Raw genomic sequence first — 16,162 nt, forward strand, 5'->3', positions numbered from 1 at the left:
GGAAAATTATTAAAATCATGGGTTGGGCCATAGCTTTGGCCGGCCACCCCATTTCGTTTGGGCCTAATCTTATCCGTTATTTTATGAGCCCAATTCCAAAGAAATCTTTTTTTTTTATAAGTCCCGAAACTAATTTTTGAAGTTCCAATTTTGTCCTTGGCCTTCCTCCGTATTCCCACACCAATATTTTTCATGAACAACACTCACCTATGTGAATTCATATCAACATATGGCCTTATTCCTTGCAAATCAAAATCATTTCGAATTTTCCCGAACATGCGAAAGTATGGGATATAACAATGTATATATATGATTCCAAAAGCTATATTTGATTTGATCCATAGCGATATCCGAAAGGTACTTGATATGATCGTTGCTTTGATTTTTAAAAAACAATAGCCTCTGAAACGCTTATAGAAGGTTCTGTACTTCAAACTCTCATAACTTTCTCATACTAAGTCGGATTGACCCGAAACTCGTTTCTGAGCCTTCAGGGGTCGGTAAGTATAAGTATCCATCGAGTCTTGATTTATGTGCATTTAGTTTCTCACTACTCTGCTCGTGCATATGTCATTACTTCTTTCGCCGAGTCCCGGGCCGGTATGCCTCGTGCGTATGGTTTGTCGGGTCCCCCGCTTAAGGGCCGGGTGCCATATATGTATTCCGGAGTTAGATGTGTTACGGTGTTATGATGTGTTTATGGTTCGCCGAACCATATTTGATGTGATATTATGATGTGTGACGGAGATTACGGAGCAAATATTCTGGAGTATGATGTGTGTGGCGCCAAAGGCAGGGTGGCGCCACGTTCCCCGGGTTCCGCAAGGGATCGGATACCGTTCTTGGCATGCATGGTTTGTGTTTCCAGTAAGTGTTTTATTACTTTGCATATCGTGTTTACTTTCGGTTATAATCTTCTAGACTATTTATTCTGCTTGTGATTCTGTTCATATTACTCTATGCCTTACATGTGTTATATCCCGTGTTTTCACACGTTGGAAAAATTTGGAAATATTCTTGACTTGTAAGAAATAAGGTCATAATTAATTTTTATTTGACATAGGGGTTGTGCATGAAAGAATATTAATGTGGAGGTGTCGAGGAAGACTAAGGGCAAATTTGAAATTTTGGAAATTAGTTTCGGGAATTACAAAATTTGATTCACGAGTCATTGGGCTCAAAAATTGAATTGAAGTCAAGGCCCAAAACTTGGGGGGGTGGCCGGCCAAGTGAGGCCCAAGCCCACCCCACTTCACAATTATTCCATGTGCTATAATTAAAAATAAATAGTGGCCTTATCCCTTAGACCCTTCAAGAAACATAGAAGAAAGAACAAAGCAAATAAGAGAGAGCAAGAGGAGAAGGTCTCGGGTTGGCCATAGAAATTTGACCCTAAAAAATCTCCCTCCAAAAATTTATTTCTTGTTGAAATCCTACTAATTCAAGGTCCCTTTTCAACTTGGAGTAGTTGTCTTGGAGGAAGAAGCACTTGACTCCTCAAAGTGATCACAAATCCTAGCAAAGAAGACTAGAAGAAAAGGTAAGAATTTATCCTTTATTCTTGTGTTATGGAGTCTTGTTTGGGTTGTAGTATGTAGAAACGTGTTGATTGTATGGAAAATTGGAAGATTTCAAAGTGGGTGTGTGTTATAAGTGTATGGTCGTGTGTATGTATATGTTGTATAGCCATAATGCGTTGAATTTGTGTTATATTCTAGTTGTGATTGTGGTGAAATGCATATTGGAAATGAAAGTGGAATGAATTGAGTTGGAGTGATAAAAATAGCACATGGCCGTGTGGTGTGTTGGAGTTGGAAAGGAAATGAATTAAGTTTGCTTAGTGTGTTAGTGTGTTATTGTGATGTTTGCAATGTAAATGAAGATAGAATGATATAAGTTTGTATTGAAATGGAACGTAGAAACTTACGTCGCTTTAGTATGATTTTCCGACATTAGGAAAATGAAGTTATTTGGTTGTTAATTATGATGATCATTGACGAATTTGGGAGTTGGAAACATGTTATGAATATGTATGCCAAAGATTAGAAGTTTTCAGTGAATTATTGTTACATCCGACATTTTCGCTTATTCGAAAAATTCAAGATAAATTGACTTGTGATGAATAAGGCCATAATTGGACATTTCTTGGTATGAATGTGTAGGTTATGAATACACTGGTGTGGAATTACGAAAGGAGGCCAAGGGCAAAATTGGAATTTTGGGAAACTTGCCCATGAACTACAATATGTAACCAACCATTTTGGGCTCAAACAAATAAGTGAAGTAAGGCCCAATTTAAGGGGGCCCAACCGGCAATGCCATGTGGAAAATGTCCCAAGTCCACAATTAAATTAAGTGGTAATATAAGCCATACTTATCCTAAGAACATTCAAGAAAAAGCAAAGCAAGAACAAAGAAAAAAAAAAGATAGGGGTTTCGGGTTTGAGAGGAAAGAAAGAAAGAAAAGAAAAAAAAAAGTTGGAGCCAATTCCTTGGTTCAAAAGTTCATCTTTTGTGAAATTATTACCAAGTGCAAAGCCCTCTACAAGTATTGTGGCAAGAAAGCAATCTTATCCCACAAGTGAAGAACTTGAAGAAAGGTGAGGATTTCATGCTTTTGTTATGTTATAAATGGTATATGTATGTTGTAGTATGTGTGAATGAATGAAAAATATAGAAATTTTGTGTGTTGGAACTAAGGGTGTGTTGGCCGAATGTATGTGTATGAATTACATGTCTTGGATGGTTTGAATTCATGTTAGAATCTAGTATGTTATGGTAGAAATTGTATTAGGAATGAAAGTGGGATGAATTAATGGAAGTTGGAAGGTATTGCATGTTGGCCGTGTGGTGCCTTACATGAAAGTGGATGAATTGAAGTTATTTAATGTAATACTTATGTTGTTGTGGCCATATGACGTGAGTGGAAGGTTAATGATTCTTATTGTCTTGGAAAAATGGTTATTAAGTTGTTGTAGGAGAATATGCAACTTTGTTAGGATTTATGTAAAAATGGAAATGAAAGTATCAAGAGGCAAATTATGATCATTGTTGATGAATTTGGGAGATGGAATTGCATAATGAACTTGTATGTGGAAGGTTAGGAAAAATTGAAAAAAAGTAGTGGCTTAAGGAAAAGTTTGAATGTTGTGTATCTTATGAATATTATGTGAAAATGGTATGGATGCCTCCGAGGTATGTCGTAATGATTTTGATGGATAATGGATATGAAAATAATAAGTTTGGTTTGGAAATGCAAGTTTGAAACGAAAAATGTTTCGTTATGACGAAAGATGGCTAATGATGCCTTAGTGTATGTCTTGATGTTGTTGTTGTTTGGATGTCATTTCTGGGTTGTTGTGTTGATGAATTGAGCTGAGCTAAGTTTCGGGGATGTCGTATATACAGAGGAAATGCTGCCGAAATTTCGGTAGACAAGTATGTGTAAAGTTGGAATATTGAAAGTTTGAAACTAACCAAATGGTAAACTTGACCATTTCCAGATTTTGGACGAAATTTGGATTGACGCCAAGCGAGCATAAGGCGCCATCGAGGTATGTGAAGCCTTTCCCTTTGTTCTTAGGCATGTTCTGGATGTGATAGGCTCGGCCGCGAGCCTTAAGTACGACTCTGTTCCCCGGAATTCGAGACGGAAAACCGCTCCAATTCCTTCAATTCATTTGAAGCTATTTTCTTGCAAATTGCCTTTAAAGTGAGTTTTTGTACAAAACGTCCCTAAACGGAGTCGGAACACTTGCAAACGATTATGGATGACCTCACAAGGTCTATTAGCGATAATTTACATATATTGCCTCGAGTTGGTCCGAGGCGGGCCCACAAGGCCCGATATCTTCTGTAATACTTTAAATACTTCCCTTTTGTCCGATTTTCTCAGAAAACAATTGAACTATTATTTTGATTATGATACAACTATTTTTATGCAATTCTTACAAAAATGATTTCTGAACATCTGAGAATCTGATTCTGCTAATAATCTGTCGTGCCTTCCCAAGTAGGATATAGGCACGTACTATGCATACTATCTGGATATTCTGATTTTGGCTAGCCGTTTGGCACCCTTCAGTTTGATTGAGTCTGTATGTTGAGTCTGTATGTAAGTAGTTTCTCATTTATCGATTCGTGTCTGTCTCAATGCATTCTTTCACTGCGACCCGGGCCAGGTTCTGTTATCGTGCATATTTCTCTGCATTATTCACCGCGTCCCTCGGCGTACGGGCCGGGATCTGTATGTCTGTATGATATTATGATTCGTGTATGGGGATGGCGGCCAGGATGGCATATGATCTGATCTGATTCTGTCTGTCCACCGCGTCCCGTACTAAGAGGGCCGGGTTCTGTTACCGCGCCCCCAGACAGGGCCGGGATCTGTATGAATGTATGCGTGTGCCAGCTGTATTTATATAAGCACATGCCTCTGTATGATTCTGTATGACTCTGTACTACTCTGCATGCATAATTCTGTACGACATACTTCTGTCTGTCCGTCTGCATTACGACTATGTCTGTATGCATTCTGATTCTGCTCATCTGTCCGTATTATGATTCCGTCTGTCTGTCCGAACCATGATTCTGTTTATCTGTAAAGAACACGATTCTGTATGTCTGTCTGGATCATGACTCTGTCCGTCAGTCTGATTTATGGTTCTGTTCGTTATATTTCTGTGACTCCGGTTCGGACTATGTTTATATCTGTTATGTTCTGCTTTACATACTCGGTACATTTTTCGTACTGACCCCCGTTCTTCGGGGGCTGCGCTACAAGCCCGCAGGTACCGACGCACCAGGTGATACGCCGCCAGCGTAGGTTTCTGATTCAGCTGTTTTGAAGAGCTCCTTTGATCCGGAGCGTATATTTTTGGTATATATCTCCTGTCTTCTGTATACTCTGTATGTATGGATATTCTGGGTACGGCGGGGCCCTGTCCCGTCATATGATTCTGTATGTCTGTAGAGGCCTGTAGATAGATGTGTGGGTTACGGGTTTTCGTCTGTATGTTAGCCTTATCGGCTTATCTGTAAATATCTGTATGTTCAGGTATATATATATATATATATATATGTTTGCGCGCGTGCCATAATTGTATCGGCCTACTTTTGTAACTTCTGTTTTAAAAAAAAAAAAACCGTATAATTCGAAATTCGGTCGGGTAGGTATGTACGGGCACCCAGTTAGGGTACCAGTCGTGGCTCACGGGGTTGGGTCGTGATAAAAGTGGTATCAGAGCGGTTAGTCCTCGGAATGTCTACAGATCGTGTCTCGTAGAGTCTTGTTTATCGATGTGTTGTGCACCACATCTATAAACAGGAAGCTACAGGGCATTTTGGATGTTACCCTTCTTTGGATTCTTAGATCGTGCGATAAAGCTATATGATTAGGATGATTCTCCCCTACGAATTGCTGTATCTACAGCGAGGCTCCAGAAGAGCAGAAGTGTCGGTATTTGGGGAAAATGTTTCTGACCCTCTTCCTGCAGGTGATCGTAGGTTGATAAATAATGAAGAGGAGCGCTTCGGATGATGGGGATGGGGGTGCTACTAAGGCCCCTAGGACATCACCAGGACCGAGTAGGCATATGCCCAGCTACTCGATTGAGACAGACCCTTCGGAGGATCCAGAGACAATTCCTCCAGAGTTTTTGATCCCCAGAGCAGAGGCTCCCAAGGAAGACAGTTATGATACCGACCCCTCGGAGGACCCAGCGACGATACCTCCAGAGTTTCTTACTCCCAGGGAGGAGGATAGCCCCGAGGCTGAGCCACTAGAGCATTCCTCTGGGACGCCGGAGGAGGAGATTCCCGAGGATGTGCCAGCAGCTCCGGTAGTGGAGCAGTATGTTAGACAGGCTTTCCAGAGAGTGTCACGCCCTATTCCAGCCCTTTGTCCTGGCCGTCGGTGAACCAGGAATTGCCAGGCTACCTACACTCCTCCGATTCAGATGCAGGTAACAGTGGGGGCCAGACCGACGACGATGATGAGGGACACAGCTCCCACGACAGCTCCCCAGGTTAGACCCGAGTTGATCAGTTATGAGTACGTAAGTTTCCTAGAAATTTCGATATGTGTATGATATCTGTAAAACGTTGTTCTATGAAGACGACGGAAATTTAACAGGATTAGAGACCTAGTGACCAAAGGCAAGGGCGACTGAGATGTCCCCACCGTCAATGTGAGTCTAGAAATCCCGGATGAAAGTAAACAGGAAAGTGCCTCCGATGCTGTTGAGTTGGGCACGTGTGGTAAGTGTCGACGACGTTATAATTCTTACTTGAGGTTATCAGCCCCGTGTGGCTGCGATACGACATGATATGATATGTATGTGTGTGTATATGTGTTGGCCCTGTGAGGCATAATTGGTATTTCTGGTGTACAGGTTTTGGATAGCAAGAAAAACAGAGGAACCTCTGCCCAAATTTTTCCAGAAATATGGAAGTAAATATGTAGACTAAGTACAAAAAGGTCCCGCAATATTTGTCGGACTTTAGTTTTCTTCTGTCAGTGGCCGGAGAACACCTTACGGTGATATTTTATCAGATTCCACCGATTATTTGGAGGCGGAATTCGTGGGACGAAGACTTAAATCCGTGGGTTATCCGTAATCATATGTATATGTGTATGAAGGTGAATGTTTAAGATTCAGAAAGGTGACATGGTAAGGGTACGATTTAGCCAGGGGTGGGACCCGCTACAAAAATTTTCCGAAAATTTGTTAAGACCCCGATTTGCTCAAAAAATTACGTGACAAAGGTCGTGCGGGGCGATCGACGAAATTATATCAGCCCTAACGCGTCGAAATGCATGAAAGTTTTGGAGTTAAGCGTGCTCAAGCCAGAGCAATTCTGGGATGGGTGACCCCCTGGGAAGTAATGCAAAGTTTTGCACAAGTGTAAGTATGATAGATGTAAATGAAAATTTGGGGTAACCAAAAGGACAAATGGAATGTGTGGGGTGATTAGTGCCCTTACAGGAGTCGCGCAGAGCGAGGCGGACTAAATGGGCAAAGAAAAGGTACAACACCGCTCGGGAAATTGAGCGAATCTGAATAACAGTCAGAGACGTCCGCCAGTAAGACATTAGTAGATATATCTGTATGTGTGTATGTGTATGTATGATTTTCGTTTGGTGCCCATATGGGGTAAGAACCGAGTCCCGGCAACTAATATTGTGATCGGTGAAAGGTTTTACTAAACCGAATACGTGAAACGAAGCGGGGGTGAGGGCACAAATGCTGTCAAGGACTAGAACAACCCCTATTCCATTATAACTCAGTCTGGTATGACGATGTCTGAAACAAAAACAAAAAAAAAAAAAAAAATGAGTATGGATGGTAGGAAAGACGAAAGATAAGAAATGCGAATAAGCGGAATCTTTGAAAGAGTCAATAAGCGACACGCGAGACGATTTGTATGATAACTTGGTTAACCAGGTTACCAATAAGGGAATTTTCCATAAATCACTGGAGCCTTACTAAGAGTGATCTGATTCGGCTTCAGATTCTATCTGTTATACTTCTGCACTTCCGATTCTGCTATGGCTCTGTCTATTACGCCTCTATGCTTCTGAACTCGATTATGTTCCCACCTGATAAATCTTTGTACATCCGATTCTGAATATGTTTCTGGTCGACATACTTCTGTATGATTGATTCTGAATACGTTTCTGTCTGACATATCTCTGTACGATTAACTCTGATTACGAATCTGTCTGACACACCTCTGTATGTCTGACTCCGGATATGAATCCGTCTTATATGCCTCTGTACATCTGATTTCGATCGCACGCCTGTCTGATCTTGATTACGACTCTATCTGATACATTTCTGTCTGTCTGACTTTGATCATGATTCTGTATGATACATCTTTGTACGTCTGACTCCGATCTCAAATCTGTCTGACATACCTCCGTACCCCTGATTTTGACCACGAATCCGTCCGCCATGGTTTAGTACGTCTGCCTCCGATTACGAATCCGTCCGATATGCTTCTACGCGTCCGGTTCTAGTTCTGAATCTGTTGGTATGAAGTGTCTGGTATGAAGTGGGATTTCGAGAACGGGGTAGGAATCTCAGGAGTGTAACAGGAAATGATATGGACTATGACGTCTGGGAAGCGTCTGTCTGTTACAAGAATATAGCTTATGGTTCGATGATTATGTGGGGTATGAGGAAATATGTTACGAAGGCATTTGAATCAGTGACGTGAAGAATTACCCCATAATGTTGGTAAAGAAGCCATGTCGGGAAGTCCACGAAGGCCAATTATAAAGAGGACCCTCCCGAAGTAGTACGACGCCCCATAAGGTCAATTTAACATTCGAGGACGAATGTTTCTAAAGGGGGGGAGGATGTTACATCCGACATTTTCGCTTATTCGAAAAATTCAAGATAAATTGACTTGTGATGAATAAGGCCATAATTGGACATTTCTTGGTATGAATGTGTAGGTTATGAATACACTGGTGTGGAATTACGAAAGGAGGCCAAGGGCAAAATTGGAATTTTGGGAAACTTGCCCATGAACTACAATATGTAACCAACCATTTTGGGCTCAAAAAAATAAGTGAAGTAAGGCCCAATTTAAGGGGGCCCAACCGGCAATGCCATGTGGAAAATGGCCCAAGTCCACAATTAAATTAAGTGGTAATATAAGCCATACTTATCCTAAGAACATTCAAGAAAAAGCAAAGCAAGAACAAAGAAAAAAAAAAGATAGGGGTTTCGGGTTTGAGAGGAAAGAAAGAAAGAAAAGAAAAAAAAAGTTGGAGCCAATTCCTTGGTTCAAAAGTTCATCTTTTGTGAAATTATTACCAAGTGCAAAGCCCTCTACAAGTTGGTACAAGTATTGTGGCAAGAAAGCAATCTTATCCCACAAGTGAAGAACTTGAAGAAAGGTGAGGATTTCATGCTTTTGTTATGTTATAAATGGTATATGTATGTTGTAGTATGTGTGAATGCATGAAAAATATGGAAATTTTGTGTGTTGGAACTAAGGGTGTGTTGGCCGAATGTATGTGTATGAATTACATGTCTTGGATGGTTTGAATTCATGTTAGAATCTAGTATGTTATGGTAGAAATTGTATTAGGAATGAAAGTGGGATGAATTAATGGAAGTTGGAAGGTATTGCATGTTGGCCGTGTGGTGCCTTACATGAAAGTGGATGAATTGAAGTTATTTAATGTAATACTTATGTTGTTGTGGCCATATGACGTGAGTGGAAGGTTAATGATTCTTATTGTCTTGGAAAAATGGTTATTAAGTTGTTGTAGGAGAATATGCAACTTTGTTAGGATTTATGTAAAAATGGAAATGAAAGTATCAAGAGGCAAATTATGATCATTGTTGATGAATTTGGGAGATGGAATTGCATAATGAACTTGTATGTGGAAGGTTAGGAAAAATTGAAAAAAAGTAGTGGCTTAAGGAAAAGTTTGAATGTTGTGTATCTTATGAATATTATGTGAAAATGGTATGGATACCTCCGAGGTATGTCGTAATGATTTTGATGGATAATGGATATGAAAATAATAAGTTTGGTTTGGAAATGCAAGTTTGAAACGAAAAATGTTTCGTTATGACGAAAGATGGCTAATGATGCCTTAGTGTATGTCTTGATGTTGTTGTTGTTTGGATGTCATTTCTGGGTTGTTGTGTTGATGAATTGAGCCGAGCTAAGTCTCGGGGATGTCGTATATACAGAGGAAATGCTGCCGAAATTTCGGTAGACAAGTATGTGTAAAGTTGGAATATTGAAAGTTTGAAACTAACCAAATGGTAAACTTGACCATTTCCAGATTTTGGACGAAATTTGGATTGACGCCAAGCGAGCATAAGGCGCCATCGAGGTATGTGAAGCCTTTCCCTTTGTTCTTAGGCATGTTCTGGATGTGATAGGCTCGGCCGCGAGCCTTAAGTACGACTCCGTTCCCCGGAATTCGAGACGGAAAACCGCTCCAATTCCTTCAATTCATTTGAAGCTATTTTCTTGCAAATTGCCTTTAAAGTGAGTTTTTGTACAAAACCTCCCTAAACGGAGTCGGAACACTTCCAAACGATTATGGATGACCTTATAAGGTCTATTAGCGATAATTTACATATGTTGCCTCGCGTTGGTCCGAGGCGGGCCCACAAGGCCCGATATCTTCTGTAATACTTTAAATACTTCCCTTTTGTCCGATGTTCTCAGAAAACAATTGACTATTATTTTGATTATGATACAACTATTTTTATGCAATTCTTACAAAAATGATTACTGAACATCTGAGAATCTGATTCTGCTAATAATCTGTCGTGCCTTCCCAAGTAGGATATAGGCATGTACTATGCATACTATCTGGATATTCTGATTTTGGCTCGCCGTTTGGCACCCTTCAGTTTGTTTGAGTCTGTATGTTGAGTCTGTATGTAAGTAGTTTCTCATTTATCGATTCGTGTCTGTCTCAATGCATTCTTTCACTGCGACCCGGGCCAGGTTCTGTTATCGTGCATATTTCTCTGCATTGTTCACCGCGTCCCTCGGCGTACGGGCCGGGATCTGTATGTCTGTATGATATTATGATTCGTGTATGGGGATGGCGGCCAGGATGGCATATGATCTGATCTGATTCTGTCTGTCCACCGCGTCCCGTACTAAGAGGGTCGGGTTCTGTTACCGCGCCCCCAGACAGGGCCGGGATCTGTATGAATGTATGCGTGTGCCAGCTGTATTTATATAAGCACATGCCTCTGTATGATTCTGTATGACTCTGTACTACTCTCGATGCATAATTCTGTACGACATACTTCTGTCTGTCCGTCTGAATTACGACTATGTCTGTATGTCCGTATGCATTCTGATTCTGCTCATCTGTCCGTATTATGATTCCTTCTGTCTGTCCGAACCATGATTCTGTTTATCTGTAAAGAACACGATTCTGTATGTCTGTCTGGATCATGACTCTGTCCGTCAGTCTGATTTATGGTTCTGTTCGTTATATTTCTGTGACTCCGGTTCGGACTATGTTTATATCTGTTATGTTCTGCTTTACATACTCGGTACATTTTTCGTACTGACCCCCGTTCTTCGGGGGCTGCGCTACATGCCCGCAGGTACCGACGCACCAGGTGATACGCCGCCAGCGTAGGCTTCTGATTCAGCTGTTTTGAAGAGCTCCTTTGATCCGGAGCGTATATTTTTGGTATATATCTCCTGTCTTCTGTATACTCTGTATGTATGGATATTCTGGGTACGGCAGGGCCCTGTCCCGTCATATGATTCTGTATGTCTGTAGAGGCCTGTAGATAGATGTGTGGGTTACGGGTTTTCGTCTGTATGTTATCCTTATCGGCTTATCTGTAAATGTCTGTATGTTCAGGTATATATATATATATATGTTTGCGCGCGTGCCGTAATTGTATCGGCCTACTTTTGTAACTTCTGTTTTAAAAAAAAAAATCCGTATGATTCGAAATTCGGTCGGGTAGGTATGTACGGGCACCCAGTTAGGGTACCAGTCGCGGCCCATAGGGTTGGGTCGTGACAATTATGACTTTGGCGGAAAGTTTGTATATTGTGTATATCGTGTGTATAACTTGAGGAAACGATATGAAATGCTTCTAAACTATGTTGTGGTGATCTAGATTGATAATGAATGTGAAATCATTGAGATTAGTTTGAAAGTTAAGGTTAAAGTGAAAGTGAAAGTTATGTCATTTTGTTAAAATGATGGCTAGTCGAATTATATTGTGTTCCTAATGATTGTTGTTGATGTTGATGTTGTTGTTTGGGTTGTTGTTGATGATTTTGAGCCGATTTGAATTCTCGGGGGTGCTATATGTATAGGGGAAGTGCTGCCCAAATTTCGGTAGACAATATGAGTTGACTCGAATTCGTAGCATCTATAACTTACAATTGGTAAATGTGACCATTTGCAGATTTTCGGCGAAACGGAGAGTGAGCTTGGATAGGCTTAAAAAGCTCAAAAGATATGTGAAGCTACCCCGATCCTTCTTTTGGCATGCCTAAGTGTATTAGAATCGGATTCGGGCCTCGAAAGACTTTCTGCCCATCAGAATCCGCAATTGAAAATCTCGCTTTTTCCTTCAGTAAGATTGAGCTCTTTTGGTTTGTATTCTTGATAATCATGCAAACTTTCCCTAAACTACTTGGAAAGCTATAGAACGTCCGTAGAACCTCCGTAGGTGACCCCGTAAGCTTAACATATGTAATTTGAGCCCACCGCCTTGCTTGTTCCGAGGTGGGCCCGCTATTCCCGGTTTTGCCCTTATTGTACTTAAGTCTTAATTTCGAGCGGTTTTTGAAAGAAATGTTTGGACTACCATTTTAACTACCTAACAAACATTATTTCAAATATTCCATTAAGTCGGATAACCTGTTTTGACACTCGGAACGATTTCAGAAAGGTTGTACTTTTGTAATTATTATGATCCCGCTCGACTTTATTGGATCGGTTTGTCTTTGATATGCCTCATCGAGTCTACGAAAACCTTTATGACATTTTAATTGCATTAGTCTCTCACTACTCCATTCATGGATGCCCCAATGTTTCCCACACTGAGCCCGGGCCAGGATATGTTGTCAAGCGTGATCCCTTGCATTGTTCGCCATGCCTTGATGTGAGGGGGCAGGTATACGCGTACATGGGTTTGTGGAGTATGTTGTGCCATGTACGCTTGTTCTGATATGATTTGCTATGGCCATCTGATATGACATATTATGTTACGGGGTTATGCCCCTATTCTGATTCTTCTGTGATGTGGCACCAGTGTCGGGAGGGTGGCCACGTTCTGTTTGCCGAGTCCCTTGGCAGGGGCCGGATTTGATATGACATATGTTTCTGTACACACTCTGCATGTTTTAAAAATACGTATCTGATACTTTGGATTTTCTTTTTACTTTCTGTATGTTACCAGTTATGATTTTGTCTCTGTAATTCAGGCTTTACATATTCAGTACATATTTCGTACTGACCCCCTTTCCTCGGGGGCTGCGTTTTCATGCCGCGCAGGTACCGACGACAAGTTTGCCGATCCGTTTGTCTAGGATATCTTTTCTGCCATTTGGAGCGCTCTTTTCTTCAGAGCCCATCTTTTGGTACAGTCTGTCATCACTGTATATGTATATTCTCGTTCATGGGTACGGCGGGGCCCTGTCCCGTCATGTGATTCTGCCAGTCTGTTTAGAGGTCTGTGGACATGTTTGTGGGTTGGGGTCTTTCTGTACAGATGTGTGTTTATATTGTGTTTGGGCGATCCCATTCGCCGCGGCGGCCAGTCCGCATATATTTAAATGTTGCTTTGTTGGCCCTGTGTGGCCTTTGTTGGTATTTTCTGCGTGCAGGGTATATGGGATACTCCGTAAAACAAAGGAAACTCTACCGAAATATTTCTGGAAATTATCTAAATTGGAAATAAAGCCTTGTCGGCTTCCGCCATATACTAGAATGCGTTTGAGTGCCCAGATCGGGCACTAGTCACGGCCTACGGGGTTGGGTCGTGACAAAAGTGGTATCAGAGCGGTTCGTCCTCGGAATGTCTACAGACCGTGTCTAGTAGAGTCTTGTTTATCGGTGTGTTGTGCACCACACCTATAAACAGGAGGCTACAGGGCATTTAGGATACTACCCTTCTTTTTGTCTTAGATCGTGCGATAGAGTTGTGTTATCAGGATGACTCCTCCCTAACAAATTGTTACATTTGCAGTTATGCCTCCACAAAAGGCGACAGCGGCCCAAAAGGCCAAGGCAGCAGCAGTGGGAGAGACTAGTCGGGCCCAGAGGGTTACCAGGGCCCATGCCCATATTGCTCCTGATATTTTGCCCCCGGCAGAGGGCTCTTCCACACTGCCACACGTACAGGAGATTGGAGCAGCAGCGGCTGCAGGTCGAGGGGCGGCTCCACCGCCAGCTCCAGAGATTCCAGTACCTGAGCCTCCAGCTCCACGGCCAAGGACTGAGGATCAGACTATGAGAGAGGCAGTCCAGCTATTGACCAGACTTGTGGCGGGACAGGTTCAGGGGCACGGATTGGGAGGTGACCGAGCATATAGGCGTGACAGTTCGAGAGCTCGTGAGTTCTTGACTTGTGGCCCTCCAGAGTTCTTCGGGACAAAGCCCGAGGAGGATCCTGAGGAGTTTATCAGGAAGATGCGGCGCACCTTACATTTGATTAATGCTTCCGCGACAGAGTCAGTCACATTGGCTTCGTACCGGTTGTATGATGTAGCGGCAAATTGGTACGAGTCATGGGAGTTATCCAGAGGCGACGGCGCTCCCCCAGCAGTTTGGGATGATTTTTCTCAGGCTTTTCTTAGCCATTTTCCGCCTCCGGAGTTACGGCAGGCCAAGGCTGACAGATTCTTATTGCTGAGACAGAGGGGCCGCAGTGTTCGAGAGTACAGTATGGAGTTCGACTCATTGGCCCGATATGCACCTGCTGTCGTTGCTACTATGGCTGACAGGATGCACTGGTATATTATGGGGTTGGACCGGTATTTTGTCGACAGTTGTTTGGTATTGGCCGCTCAGCCCGATATGGATATTGCCCGTATTCAGGCGCACGCCCAGGGCATGGAGGACCGGCACAGGGGTCATCACCCCGATAGGAGTCAGGATCGGAGACAGCCCAAGAGGGCCAGATCATCTGGGTATTCGGGAGATTTTCGGGGCAGACAGCCTCAGCAGCCGCAGCAGCCTAGCAGACATCTATCCCAGCCAGCATAGAGCGCACCTCTACAGCCTACAGGTCGCAGATTTGATAGCCCAGGTTATTCAGGAGCAGGTCAGAGCTCCAGGGCTTCAGGTTCGCGGACAGATAGGGGTTCTGGTCAGACGAGGCCACCTAGGCCTCAGTGTTCTTATTGTGGCAGATACCATCCTGGGAGTGCTACAGAGCCACCGGTGCATGCTTTTCTTGCGGCCGTCAGGGCCATTCTATGAGAGATTGCCCGTATAAGGGCGGTTCGGGTGGTGCAGCGCAGCCTACCGGATCAGCCGCCGGGTCATCATCTTCGTCAGTGGCTATGCGCCCTACAGGGCCGGGTACATCAGCACCGGCGGGTCGTGGCAGAGGTCGTGGTGGAGATTCGGGTACTAGCGGTCCTTCGAACCGCATTTATGCTTTGTCCAGCCGCCAGGACTAGGAGGCATCGCCTAATGTCGTTACAGCTACATTATTGGTCTTCTCTCGGTCTGTGTATGCATTGATTGATCCAGGTTCGACTTTGTCGTATATTTCGCCTCTTGTTGCTAGTAAAATTGGTATAACGTCCGAGCCTATAGAGTCATTTGAGGTAGCTACACCGATCGGGGACTTTATTGTAGCGAAATAGGTATATAAAGACTGTTCTGTAATTATATGCGGCCGAGACACTAAGGCAGATCTGGTGGAATTAGACATGATTGAATTTGATGTTATTATGGGAATGGACTGGCTAGCCTCCTGTTATGCTAATGTTGACTGCCAAAATAAGGTAGTTCGTTTCCAGTTTCCTGGGGAGCCAGTTATAGAATGGGCAGGTAATACTGCATCGCCGAAAGGTAAGTTTATTTCATACCTTAAGGCGAAGAAAATGATCAGAAAAGGTTATATTTATCATCTGGTTCGGGTACAAGACTTGACAGCAGAAACGCCGACTCTTCAGTCAGTTCCCGTGGTTAATCCAGATGTATTCCCAGATGAGCTTCCGGGCCTTCCTCCAGAGCGGGAGATAGATTTTACTATTGATTTGCTTCCAGATACTCAGCCGATATCTATTCCCCCGTACAGAATGGCACCGGCAGAATTGAAAGAACTGAAAGAGCAGTTGAAGGATCTGTTAGAAAAAGGCTTCATCAGACCCAGTACTTCGCCTTGGGGAGCCCCGGTATTATTTGTGCGTAAGAAAGACGGGTTGCTGCGTATGTGTATTGATTATCGTCAGCTGAATAAGGTAACCATAAAGAATAAATACCCCCTCCCCAGAATTGATGATTTGTTTGATCAGTTGCAGGGCGCCAAATATTTTTCGAAGATAGACCTTCGGTCAGGCTATCACCAGGTACGGGTACGAGAGGCCGATATTCCTAAGACAGCATTCCGGACCAGATATGGGCATTATGAATTCAGAGTTATGTCATTTGGGTTAACTAATGCTCCTGCGGTATTCA

This window comes from Lycium barbarum, chromosome 7 (genome assembly GCF_019175385.1).
Source record: "Lycium barbarum isolate Lr01 chromosome 7, ASM1917538v2, whole genome shotgun sequence".
NCBI lineage: Eukaryota > Viridiplantae > Streptophyta > Magnoliopsida > Solanales > Solanaceae > Lycium > Lycium barbarum.